At 40.0% G+C, this 15,445-nt stretch overlaps 1 long non-coding RNA gene and 1 other non-coding gene across 2 annotated transcripts; both read right to left on the reverse strand.

Moving 5' to 3' along the window:
* Positions 1-13,854: 13,854 nt before the first annotated feature.
* Positions 13,855-15,387, reverse strand: LOC130202738 (uncharacterized). Its single transcript, XR_008833396.1, has 3 exons — positions 15,306-15,387; positions 14,933-14,986; positions 13,855-14,466 (listed from the first exon to the last, which is right to left on the reverse strand). It is a non-coding gene; the product is annotated as an uncharacterized LOC130202738 (long non-coding RNA).
* On the reverse strand, positions 15,360-15,431 carry trnat-ugu (transfer RNA threonine (anticodon UGU)). The gene has a single exon. It is a non-coding gene; the product is annotated as a tRNA-Thr (tRNA).
* Positions 15,432-15,445: the final 14 nt, after the last annotated feature.

Raw genomic sequence — 15,445 nt, forward strand, 5'->3', positions numbered from 1 at the left:
CCTGGGACTCACATGGCGTCTCTCTTCCTTCCCTGAGCGGCGGAGCGCTGCTCACATTCCTGAGGCTCACATGAGGACCTCACTCTTTATTGACAGAAACATTTTCCAGAAGTTTCCTCTCCGACAGGTACACGCATTCCTCGGAGGTCACATGTCACCTCCTTCTTCACAGGGTACATATCAGGACCTCCTTTGGGGGGTACTGTAGTACCAAGACCAGTATTCAGGCTCCGCTAGTCCGGCCTTTCAGTTCAGGATGTTAGCAAAGAATACATGTACGTATAATTCAATTCAGTTTATTTACTCCCCTCAGAGGCTTTACAGTCTGTACAAATAGACATCCCTGACCTTTGACCTCTCATCAGATCAGGGACAACTCCCAAGAAATAGAAAAAACCTTCAGGGTAAAAAAAGGGAAGAAACCTTCAGGAGAGAAACAGAACAATAGATGTCATGTGACTAGATGAACAATAGATGTCATGTGACCTGATGAACAATAGATGTCATGTGACCAGATGAACAATAGATGTCATGTGACTAGATGAACAATAGATGTCATGTGACTAGATGTCATGTGACCAGATGAACAATAGATGTCATGTGACTAGATGAACAATAGATGTCATGTGACCAGATGAACAATAGATGTCATGTGACCAGATGAACAATAGATGTCATGTGACCAGATGAACAATAGATGTCATGTGACCAGATGAACAATAGATGTCATGTGACCAGGTGAACAATAGATGTCATGTGACCAGATGAACACTAGATGTCATGTGACCAGATGAACAATAGATGTCATGTGACCTGGTGAACAATAGATGTCATGTGACCAGATGAACAATAGATGTGATGTGACCTGGTGAACAATAGATGTCATGTGACCAGATGAACAATAGATGTCATGTGACCAGGTGAACAATAGATGTCATGTGACCAGATGAACAATAGATGTCATGTGACTAGATGAACAATAGATGTCATGTGACTAGATGAACAATAGATGTCATGTGACCAGATGAACAATAGATGTCATGTGACCAGATGAACAATAGATGTCATGTGACCTGATGAACAATAGATGTCATGTGACCAGATGAACAATAGATGTCATGTGACCAGATGAAAATAGATGTCATGTGACCAGATGAACAATAGATGTCATGTGACCAGGTGAACAATAGATGTCATGTGACCAGATGAACAATAGATGTCATGTGACTAGATGAACAATAGATGTCATGTGACTAGATGAACAATAGATGTCATGTGACCAGATGAACAATAGATGTCATGTGACCTAGATGAACAATAGATGTCATGTGACCAGATGAACAATAGATGTCATGTGACCAGGTGAACAATAGATGTCATGTGACCAGATGAACAATAGATGTCATGTGACCAGATGAACAATAGATGTCATGTGACCAGATGAACAATAGATGTCATGTGACCAGATGAACAATAGATGTCATGTGACTAGATGAACAATAGATGTCATGTGACCAGATGAACAATAGATGTCATGTGACTAGATGAACAATAGATGTCATGTGACCAGATGAACAATAGATGTCATGTGACTAGATGAACAATAGATGTCATGTGACCAGATGAACAATAGATGTCATGTGACCAGATGAACAATAGATGTCATGTGACCAGGTGAACAATAGATGTCATGTGACCAGATGAACAATAGATGTCATGTGACCAGATGAACAATAGATGTCATGTGACCAGATGAATAATAGATGTCATGTGACGAGATGAACAATAGATGTCATGTGACCAGATGAACAATAGATGTCATGTGACCAGATGAACAATAGATGTCATGTGACCAGATGAACAATAGATGTCATGTGACCAGATGAACAATAGATGTCATGTGACTAGATGAACACTAGATGTCATGTGACCAGATGAACAATAGATGTCATGTGACCAGATGAACAATAGATGTCATGTGACCAGATGAACAATAGATGTCATGTGACCAGATGAACAATAGATGTCATGTGACCAGATGAACACTAGATGTCATGTGACTAGATGAACAATAGATGTCATGTGACCAGATGAACACTAGATGTCATGTGACCTGATGAACAATAGATGTCATGTGACCAGATGAACAATAGATGTCATGTGACCAGATGAACAATAGATGTCATGTGACCAGATGAACAATAGATGTCATGTGACCAGATGAACAATAGATGTCATGTGACCAGATGAACAATAGATGTCATGTGACCAGATGAACAATAGATGTCATGTGACCAGATGAACAATAGATGTCATGTGACCAGATGAACAATAGATGTCATGTGACCAGATGAACAATAGATGTCATGTGACCAGATGAACAATAGATGTCATGTGACCAGATGAACAATAGATGTCATGTGACCAGGTGAACAATAGATGTCATGTGACCAGATGAACAATAGATGTCATGTGACCAGATGAACAATAGATGTCATGTGACCAGATGAACAATAGATGTCATGTGACCAGATGAACAATAGATGTCATGTGACCAGATGAACAATAGATGTACCAGATGAACAATAGATGTCATGTGACCAGATGAACAATAGATGTCATGTGACCAGATGAACAATAGATGTCATGTGACCAGATGAACAATAGATGTCATGTGACCAGATGAACAATAGATGTCATGTGACCAGATGAACAATAGATGTCATGTGACTAGATGAACAATAGATGTCATGTGACCAGATGAACAATAGATGTCATGTGACCAGATGAACAATAGATGTCATGTGACCAGATGAACAATAGATGTCATGTGACCAGATGAACAATAGATGTCATGTGACCAGATGAACAATAGATGTCATGTGACCAGATGAACAATAGATGTCATGTGACCAGATGAACAATAGATGTCATGTGACCAGATGAACAATAGATGTCATGTGACCAGATGAACAATAGATGTCATGTGACCAGATGAACAATAGATGTCATGTGACCAGATGAACAATAGATGTCATGTGACCAGATGAACAATAGATGTCATGTGACCAGATGAACAATAGATGTCATGTGACCAGATGAACAATAGATGTCATGTGACCAGATGAACAATAGATGTCATGTGACCAGATGAACAATAGATGTCATGTGACCAGATGAACAATAGATGTCATGTGACCAGATGAACAATAGATGTCATGTGACCAGGTGAACAATAGATGTCATGTGACCAGATGAACAATAGATGTCATGTGACCAGATGAACAATAGATGTCATGTGACCAGATGAACAATAGATGTCATGTGACCAGATGAACAATAGATGTCATGTGACCAGGTGAACAATAGATGTCATGTGACCAGATGAACAATAGATGTCATGTGACCAGATGAACAATAGATGTCATGTGACCAGATGAACAATAGATGTCATGAGACCAGATGAACAATAGATGTCATGTGACCAGATGAACAATAGATGTCATGAGACCAGATGAACAATAGATGTCATGTGACTAGATGAACAATAGATGTCATGTGACCAGATGAACAATAGATGTCATGTGACCAGATGAACAATAGATGTCATGTGACCAGATGAACAATAGATGTCATGTGACCAGATGAACAATAGATGTCATGTGACCAGATGAACAATAGATGTCATGTGACCAGATGAACAATAGATGTCATGTGACCAGATGAACAATAGATGTCATGTGACCAGATGAACAATAGATGTCATGTGACCAGATGAACAATAGATGTCATGTGACCAGATGAACAATAGATGTCATGTGACCAGATGAACAATAGATGTCATGTGACCAGATGAACAATAGATGTCATGTGACCAGATGAACAATAGATGTCATGTGACCAGATGAACAATAGATGTCATGTGACTAGATGAACAATAGATGTCATGTGACCAGATGAACAATAGATGTCATGTGACTAGATGAACAATAGATGTCATGTGACCAGATGAACAATAGATGTCATGTGACCAGATGAACAATAGATGTCATGTGACCAGATGAACAATAGATGTCATGTGACCAGATGAACAATAGATGTCATGTGACTAGATGAACAATAGATGTCATGTGACCAGATGAACAATAGATGTCATGAGACCAGATGAACAATAGATGTCATGTGACCAGATGAACAATAGATGTCATGTGACCAGATGAACAATAGATGTCATGTGACCAGATGAACAATAGATGTCATGTGACCAGATGAACAATAGATGTCATGTGACCAGATGAACAATAGATGTCATGTGACCAGATGAACAATAGATGTCATGTGACCAGATGAACAATAGATGTCATGTGACCAGATGAACACTAGATGTCATGTGACCAGATGAACACTAGATGTCATGTGACCAGATGAACAATAGATGTCATGTGACCAGATGAACAATAGATGTCATGTGACCAGATGAACAATAGATGTCATGTGACCAGATGAACACTAGATGTCATGTGACTAGATGAACAATAGATGTCATGTGACCAGATGAACAATAGATGTCATGTGACCAGATGAACAATAGATGTCATGTGACCAGATGAACAATAGATGTCATGTGACCAGATGAACAATAGATGTCATGTGACCTGATGAACAATAGATGTCATGTGACCAGATGAACAATAGATGTCATGTGACCAGATGAACAATAGATGTCATGTGACTAGATGAACAATAGATGTCATGTGACTAGATGAACAATAGATGTCATGTGACTAGATGAACAATAGATGTCATGTGACCAGATGAACAATAGATGTCATGTGACCAGATGAACACTAGATGTCATGTGACCAGATGAACAATAGATGTCATGTGACCAGATGAACAATAGATGTCATGTGACTAGATGAACAATAGATGTCATGTGACCAGATGAACAATAGATGTCATGTGACTAGATGAACAATAGATGTCATGTGACCAGATGAACAATAGATGTCATGTGACCAGATGAACAATAGATGTCATGTGACCAGATGAACAATAGATGTCATGTGACCAGATGAACAATAGATGTCATGTGACCAGATGAACAATAGATGTCATGTGACCAGATGAACAATAGATGTCATGTGACCAGATGAACAATAGATGTCATGTGACTAGATGAACAATAGATGTCATGTGACCAGATGAACAATAGATGTCATGTGACCAGATGAACAATAGATGTCATGTGACCAGATGAACAATAGATGTCATGTGACCAGATGAACAATAGATGTCATGTGACCAGATGAACAATAGATGTCATGTGACCAGATGAACAATAGATGTCATGTGACCAGATGAACAATAGATGTCATGTGACCAGATGAACAATAGATGTCATGTGACCAGATGAACAATAGATGTCATGTGACTAGATGAACAATAGATGTCATGTGACCAGATGAACAATAGATGTCATGAGACCAGATGAACAATAGATGTCATGAGACCAGATGAACAATAGATGTCATGTGACTAGATGAACACTAGATGTCATGTGACTAGATGAACACTAGATGTCATGTGACCAGATGAACACTAGATGTCATGTGACTAGATGAACACTAGATGTCATGTGACCAAGAACAATAGATGTCATGTGACCAGGTGAACAATAGATGTCATGTGACCAGATGAACAATAGATGTCATGTGACCAGATGAACACTAGATGTCATGTGACTAGATGAACAATAGATGTCATGTGACCAGATGAACAATAGATGTCATGTGACCAGGTGAACAATAGATGTCATGTGACCAGATGAACAATAGATGTCATGTGACTAGATGAACAATAGATGTCATGTGACCTGATGAACAATAGATGTCATGTGACCAGATGAACAATAGAAGTCATGTGACCAGATTAACACTAGATGTCATGTGACTAGATGAACAATAGATGTCATGTGACCAGATGAACACTAGATGTCATGTGACTAGATGAACAATAGATGTCATGTGACCAGATGAACAATAGATGTCATGTGATCAGGTGAACACTAGATGTCATGTGACCAGATGAACACTAGATGTCATGTGACTAGATGAACAATAGATGTCATGTGACCAGATGAACAATAGATGTCATGTGATCAGGTGAACACTAGATGTCATGTGACTAGATGAACAATAGATGTCATGTGACCAGATGAACAATATATGTCATGTGACTAGATGAACACTAGATGTCATGTGACCAGATGAACACTAGATGTCATGTGACCAGATGAACAATAGATGTCATGTGACCAGGTGAACAATAGATGTCATGTGACTAGATGAACAATAGATGTCATGTGACCAGATGAACAATAGATGTCATGTGACCAGATGAACAATAGATGTCATGTGACCAGGTGAACAATAGATGTCATGTGACTAGATGAACAATAGATGTCATGTGACCAGATGAACAATAGATGTCATGTGACCAGGTGAACAATAGATGTCATGTGACCAGATGAACAATAGATGTCATGTGACCAGATGAACAATAGATGTCATGTGACCAGATGAACAATAGATGTCATGTGACCTGATGAACAATAGATGTCATGTGACCAGATGAACAATATATGTCATGTGACTAGATGAACAATAGATGTCATGTGACCAGATGAACAATAGATGTCATGAGACCAGATGAACAATAGATGTCATGAGACCAGGTGAACAATAGATGTCATGTGACCAGATGAACAATAGAAGTCATGTGACCAGATGAACAATAGATGTCATGTGACCAGATGAACAATAGATGTCATGTGACCAGGTGAACAATAGATGTCATGTGACCAGATGAACAATAGATGTCATGTGACTAGATGTCATGTGACCAGATGAACAATAGATGTCATGTGACTAGATGAACAATAGATGTCATGTGACCAGATGAACAATAGATGTCATGTGACTAGATGTCATGTGACCAGATGAACAATAGATGTCATGTGACTAGATGAACAATAGATGTCATGTGATCAGATGAACAATAGATGTCATGTGACCAGATGAACAATAGATGTCATGTGACTAGATGTCATGTGACCAGATGAACAATAGATGTCATGTGACTAGATGAACAATAGATGTCATGTGATCAGATGAACAATAGATGTCATGTGACCAGATGATCAATAGATGTCATGTGACCAGATGAACAATAGATGTCATGTGACCAGATGAACAATAGATGTCATGAGACCAGATGAACACTAGATGTCATGTGACTAGATGAACACTAGATGTCATGTGACTAGATGAACACTAGATGTCATGTGACCAGGTGAACAATAGATGTCATGTGACCAGATGAACAATAGAAGTCATGTGACCAGATGAACACTAGATGTCATGTGACTAGATGAACAATAGATGTCATGTGACCAGATGAACAATAGATGTCATGTGACCAGGTGAACAATAGATGTCATGAGACCAGATGAACAATAGATGTCATGTGACTAGATGAACAATAGATGTCATGTGACCTGATGAACAATAGATGTCATGTGACCAGATGAACAATAGAAGTCATGTGACCAGATGAACACTAGATGTCATGTGACTAGATGAACAATAGATGTCATGTGACTAGATGAACAATAGATGTCATGTGACCAGATGAACACTAGATGTCATGTGACTAGATGAACAATAGATGTCATGTGACCAGATGAACACTAGATGTCATGTGACTAGATGAACAATAGATGTCATGTGACTAGATGAACAATAGATGTCATGTGACCAGATGAACAATAGATGTCATGTGACCAGATGAACAATAGATGTCATGAGACCAGATGATCAATAGATGTCATGTGACCAGATGAACACTAGATGTCATGAGACCAGATGAACAATAGATGTCATGAGACCAGATGAACAATAGATGTCATGTGACCAGATGAACAATAGATGTCATGTGACCAGATGATCAATAGATGTCATGTGACCAGATGAACACTAGATGTCATGAGACCAGATGAACAATAGATGTCATGTGACCAGATGAACAATAGATGTCATGTGACCAGATGAACAATAGATGTCATGTGACCAGATGAACAATAGATGTCATGAGACCAGATGAACAATAGATGTCATGAGACCAGATGAACAATAGATGTCATGTGACCAGATGAACAATAGATGTCATGTGACCAGATGATCAATAGATGTCATGTGACCAGATGAACACTAGATGTCATGAGACCAGATGAACAATAGATGTCATGAGACCAGATGAACAATAGATGTCATGTGACCAGATGAACAATAGATGTCATGTGACCAGATGATCAATAGATGTCATGTGACCAGATGAACACTAGATGTCATGAGACCAGATGAACAATAGATGTCATGTGACCAGATGAACAATAGATGTCATGTGACCAGATGAACAATAGATGTCATGTGACCAGGTGAACAATAGATGTCATGTGACTAGATGAACACTAGATGTCATGTGACTAGATGAACACTAGATGTCATGTGACCAGGTGAACAATAGATGTCATGTGACCAGATGAACAATAGAAGTCATGTGACCAGATGAACAATAGATGTCATGTGACTAGATGAACAATAGATGTCATGTGACCAGATGAACAATAGATGTCATGTGACCAGGTGAACAATAGATGTCATGAGACCAGATGAACAATAGATGTCATGTGACTAGATGAACAATAGATGTCATGTGACCAGATGAACAATAGATGTCATGTGACCAGATGAACACTAGATGTCATGTGACTAGATGAACAATAGATGTCATGTGACTAGATGAACAATAGATGTCATGTGACCAGATGAACACTAGATGTCATGTGACCAGATGAACAATAGATGTCATGTGACCAGGTGAACAATAGATGTCATGTGACCAGGTGAACAATAGATGTCATGTGACCAGATGAACACTAGATGTCATGTGACTAGATGAACAATAGATGTCATGAGACCAGATGAACAATAGATGTCATGAGACCAGATGAACAATAGATGTCATGTGACCAGATGAACACTAGATGTCATGAGACTAGATGAACAATAGATGTCATGTAACCAGATGAACACTAGATGTCATGTGACTAGATGAACAATAGATGTCATGTGACTAGATGAACAATAGAGGTCATGTAACCAGATGAACACTAGATGTCATGTGACCAGATGAACAATAGATGTCATGTGACCAGATGAACAATAGATGTCATGAGACCAGATGAACAATAGATGTCATGAGACCAGATGAACAATAGATGTCATGTGACCAGATGAACAATAGATGTCATGAGACCAGATGAACACTAGATGTCATGTGACCAGATGAACACTAGATGTCATGTGACTAGATGAACAATAGATGTCATGTGACTAGATGAACAATAGATGTCATGTGACTAGATGAACACTAGATGTCATGTGACTAGATGAACAATAGATGTCATGTGACCAGATGAACAATAGATGTCATGTGACCAGGTGAACAATAGATGTCATGAGACCAGGTGAACAATAGATGTCATGTGACCAGATGAACAATAGATATCATGTGACCAGATGAACAATAGATGTCATGAGACCAGATGAACAATAGATGTCATGTGACTAGATGAACACTAGATGTCATGTGACCAGATGAACAATAGATGTCATGTGACCAGATGAACAATAGATGTCATGTGACCAGATGAACAATAGATGTCATGTGACCAGATGAACAATAGATGTCATGTGACCAGGTGAACAATAGATGTCATGAGACCAGATGAACAATAGATGTCATGTGACCAGGTGAACAATAGATGTCATGTGACCAGATGAACAATAGATGTCATGTGACCAGGTGAACAATAGATGTCATGTGACCAGATGAACAATAGATGTCATGTGAGCAGATGAACAATAGATGTCATGTGACCAGGTGAACAATAGATGTCATGAGACTAGATGAACACTAGATGTCATGTGACCTGATGAACAATAGAGGTCATGTGACCAGATGAACAATAGATGTCATGTGACTAGATGAACAATAGATGTCATGTGACCAGGTGAACAATAGATGTCATGTGACCAGATGAACAATAGATGTCATGTGACTAGATGAACAATAGATGTCATGTGACCAGATGAACAATAGATGTCATGTGACTAGATGAACAATAGATGTCATGTGACCAGGTGAACAATAGATGTCATGAGACTAGATGAACACTAGATGTCATGTGACCTGATGAACAATAGATGTCATGTGACCAGATGAACAATAGATATCATGTGACCAGATGAACAATAGATGTCATGAGACCAGATGAACAATAGATGTCATGTGACTAGATGAACACTAGATGTCATGTGACCAGATGAACAATAGATGTCATGTGACCAGATGAACAATAGATGTCATGTGACCAGATGAACAATAGATGTCATGTGACCAGGTGAACAATAGATGTCATGAGACCAGATGAACAATAGATGTCATGTGACCAGATGAACAATAGATGTCATGTGACCAGGTGAACAATAGATGTCATGTGACCAGATGAACAATAGATGTCATGTGACCAGATGAACAATAGATGTCATGTGACCAGATGAACAATAGATGTCATGTGACCAGGTGAACAATAGATGTCATGTGACCAGATGAACAATAGATGTCATGTGAGCAGATGAACAATAGATGTCATGTGACCAGGTGAACAATAGATGTCATGAGACTAGATGAACACTAGATGTCATGTGACCTGATGAACAATAGAGGTCATGTGACCAGATGAACAATAGATGTCATGTGACTAGATGAACAATAGATGTCATGTGACCAGGTGAACAATAGATGTCATGTGACCAGATGAACAATAGATGTCATGTGACTAGATGAACAATAGATGTCATGTGACCAGATGAACAATAGATGTCATGTGACTAGATGAACAATAGATGTCATGTGACCAGGTGAACAATAGATGTCATGAGACTAGATGAACACTAGATGTCATGTGACCTGATGAACAATAGATGTCATGTGACCAGATGAACAATAGAAGTCATGTGACATGGGGGGGGGGGGGGGCATGACATGTGGCTCTGTGCAGTGCTCCGCGGTTACAACTGTGTTTGTCTCGGCGGCGGGAAGGTGAGCTCTCCTGAACAGCCTTCCAGTCAGCGCTGAGGGCCTCACCGGCAACTCACACACCAACAGGGTTAAACGGAGCCGTCATGGAAACACACATGTTGCATTGATGCTAACAGATGGAGCCACGCACACACACACACACACACAGCGCTGCACGCCAGTGGGTCTGAGCAGCTCGTGGATTATCTGAACTGATCCCAGTCCTGAACCCGGCCACAGAGCGGCCTCAGAGAGGATGAGCACGGAGCTCACAACGGACCTCGAGTCATGAGGAATACAAGAGTACCATATTGCCCCACTAGAGGGCTTGTAGTTCCATATTACCCCACTAGAGGGCTTGTAGTACCATATTACCCCACTAGAGAGATTGTAGTACCATATTACCCCACTAGAGAGCTTGTAGTACCATGTTACTCCACTAGAGAGCTTGTAGTACCATATTACCCCACTAGAGAGCTTGTAGTACCATATTACCCCACTAGAGAGCTTGTAGTACCACATTGCCCCACTAGAGAGCTTGTAGTACCATATTACCCCACTAGAGAGCTTGTAGTACCATGTTATCCCACTAGAGAGGTTGTAGTACCATATTACCCCACTAGAGAGGTTGTAGTACCATATTACCCCACTAGATGGCTTGTAGTACCATGTTACCCCACTAGAGAGCTTGTAGTACCATATTACCCCACTAGAGAGCTTGTAGTACCATGTTACCCCACTAGAGAGCTCGTAGTACCATGTTACCCCACTAGAGAGCTTGTAGTACCATGTTACCCCACTAGAGAGCTTGTAGTACCATATTACCCCACTAGAGGTTGTAGTACCATATTACCCCACTAGAGCTTGTGTACCATATTCCCACTAGAGAGCTTGTAGTACCATGTTACCCCACTAGAGAGCTTGTAGTACCATATTACCCCACTAGAGAGCTTGTAGTACCATATTACTCCACTAGAGGGCTTGTAGTACCATGTTACCCCACTAGAGAGCTTGTAGTACCATATTACTCCACTAGAGAGCTTGTAGTACCATGTTACCCCACTAGAGAGCGTGTAGTACCATGTTACTCCACTAGAGAGCTTGTAGTACCATATTACTCCACTAGAGAGCTTGTAGTACCATATAAGAATAGAATAGAATATACACTTTTATTAATCCCCAAGGGGAAATTAGTTCTCTGCATTTAACCCATCCTTAGTTATTAAGGAGCAGTGGGCTGCGGTGAAGCCCGGAAGCAACTGGGGGTTCAGTGCCTTGCTCAAGGACACTTGACTTGCAACTAATGGGAGGCGGATCGAACCCACAACCCTGCGGTTGCAGGACGGCCCTCTTACCCCACTGAGCTAAAGCCGCCCCCCTACTCCACTAGAGAGCGTGTAGTACCATATTACTCCACTAGAGAGCTTGTAGTACCATATTACCCCACTAGAGAGCTTGTAGTACCATATTACTCCACTAGAGAGCTTGTAGTACCATATTACTCCACTAGAGAGCTTGTAGTACCATATTACTCCACTAGAGCTTGTAGTACCATGTTACCCCACTAGAGAGCTTGTAGTACCATATTACTCCACTAGAGAGCTTGTAGTACCATGTTACCCCACTAGAGAGCTTGTAGTACCATGTTACCCCACTAGAGAGCTTGTAGTACCATGTTACTCCACTAGAGCGCTTGTAGTACCATATTACCCCACTAGAGAGCTTGTAGTACCATATTACCCCACTAGAGATCTCTTCTCTCTCTCCGTATGGATTAATCTTCATCTCTCCGTCACACACTAACTCTGCTTCCTCTCCTGAGTCCAGAGGGTCCATTGGACCTGCTGGTCTGGAGCTGGTCCTGGGTCCAGCCTCTGGTCTAGACCCTGCCTCCTTCTCTGTGCCTCCTGCTGATGCCTCTCTCTCTGCTGTCCTCCTGTCTCAGGGCTCCTCCACCACGCTGCTCTCTCTCTCTCTCCCTCCCTCCCCCTCTCTCTCTCTGAAGGACTAACTATGTGTCAGAACATTTGAACCTCATCCAAACCTCTTCACTGCACCATGCAGAGATTTTACAAAGTTAATAAAAGGTACTATAACAATAGATGACGTCATATTTCCAGACAATGGCTGAGCCAGATGTGTTCAGGAAGTCTCTGACTCTATATTAAAAATCAAAACATGTTTACTGTTCCAAATTGAGAGATTTTTCTAAGTAAAAGTCTAACAAACAAAAAGCTCGCTCCCTCTGGGCCGCCTGCATGTGGTTACCATGAATATCACACACACACGCACACGCACACGCATCCTCATCATAACCTCACCAGGTTTTGTTTTCCTTGTATCTGAGAACACTGAACATTCAAGAACCGGACATGGAGCGCCCCCTGCTGGTCAATAAGTGCACGTGCCTCAGGGAGTGAGAACTTATCGCTTTGTTCGATATCTAACATTTTAATTCTAGAATCACATTTGTTAAGGCTGTAACTTCTGATTAAATTATTTTCATTAGCAATTAATAAGCAGATAATTTTCACCATAATTGATTAATTGTTTTAATCAAATGTATTCTTAAAATATGATATTTACCCACAGCCCATTTATAACTGCATATGCTGATCATCACAGAAGCATATCAGACGCTGGAACCAGTGAATTTGGGATATTTTAATAAAACTTATGAATGAATAATGGATCAAAATGGTTGATATTTACTAAACAGTGCATTTGTAATACATTATACACAATAATAATCATAATACCAGGGTTACACCTAAACATCAACATAAACACAAACTCCTGCTTTGTCCTAGAAATCATGTTTTACTATTAATAAGTGGATCAAAAAATTTGTAATGTTGGTAATTCTGTGAGAGTTCACCTGTTCACATGAGATCACATGAAGAGGCCCGACGAGCAGAATCAGTCTAACGGATCATTGATCAATGATTCTGTATCATTGATCAGTGATACAGAATCATTGATCAGTGATTCTTCGCGGTGCTTCAGACACGTCAGATCATGATTTTAAAACACGACTCTGAACGTCCCTTCATGCTCTCGTGGTTTCGCCGCTCCTCTCGCAGCAGAACTCTCTGGAGCTGTGATTCTCAACGCGGCGTTTCTCCTGCGCCGCGTCCTGAGACGTCGGGATGACTCAGCGGTTCCTGGGATGACTCAGCGGGTTCCTGGGATGACTCAGCGGGTTCCTGGGATGACTCAGCGGGTTCCTGGGATGACTCAGCGGTTCCTCCGGCCTCAGCGCTCCACGTGTCGTATCCCATGAGGAGGTGAACAGTTAAAAAGAACTTGGGGCACTTTTTGAAATTTGTGAAATAACGTTTAACCTTTTAAAAAAAAATTATAAATATACTTATTTAGGCTCACAGGATATGAGCAACTGTCATAAAAATGACAATAATAAAACTATTAGGCAATAATAAGACTATTAGGCAATAATAAGACTATTAGACTATTAGGCAATAATAAGACTATTAGGCAATAATAAGACTATGAGACTATGAGGCAATAATAAGACTTAGGCAATAATAAGACTATTAGACTATTAGGCAGCAGTTTACTGTTTCAAAGGGTTTTCTGAGATTTTTAGAACAATAAACAAACAGAAAACATTAATCAGACAATCATATTCAATTGTATTCTTATTTCTTTGTGGATATTTACTGTACTATTAATAATTATTATTTATTTTTTGGTTTTCACAACCTACCTGTGCGGCTGCACCTCGCTGTGTCATCTGATATGTAGGTGTAACGATAATTTGCTAATATGAAGGAAAAAACAAAACAATTGACAAATATATAAATAATATATATATTTATTATGTAGCTGGTGTAAAAGCATTTTGGGTTGAAACAAGATGTAAGACGCAGCGTTTTGCATCTCATATATAATATATACAATTCAGTTTATGAACTTACATTTATATTAAATGTAATATTTATTCAATAACTATTTTCAAAGGCTTTTTTAATGGATGCTCATTTAAAATATATTAAAAACAGATCTCCTGTAGCCCCAGTTGAGAACCGCTGATCTAGAATGATCAATAAAAGAGACATTCCATAATAATTCCTCCTCACCTGAGCTCACCTGAGCGACACGAGGCTCCGGACCCTGGAAAACGTTCAGCCACGAGGCCCCAGCGAGGATCGAACTCGCGACCCCTGGTTTACAAGACCAGTGCTCTACCACTGAGCTATGGAGCCCGTTGGTGCATTCC

This window comes from Pseudoliparis swirei, chromosome 12 (genome assembly GCF_029220125.1).
Source record: "Pseudoliparis swirei isolate HS2019 ecotype Mariana Trench chromosome 12, NWPU_hadal_v1, whole genome shotgun sequence".
Classification (NCBI taxonomy): Eukaryota; Metazoa; Chordata; class Actinopteri; order Perciformes; family Liparidae; genus Pseudoliparis; species Pseudoliparis swirei.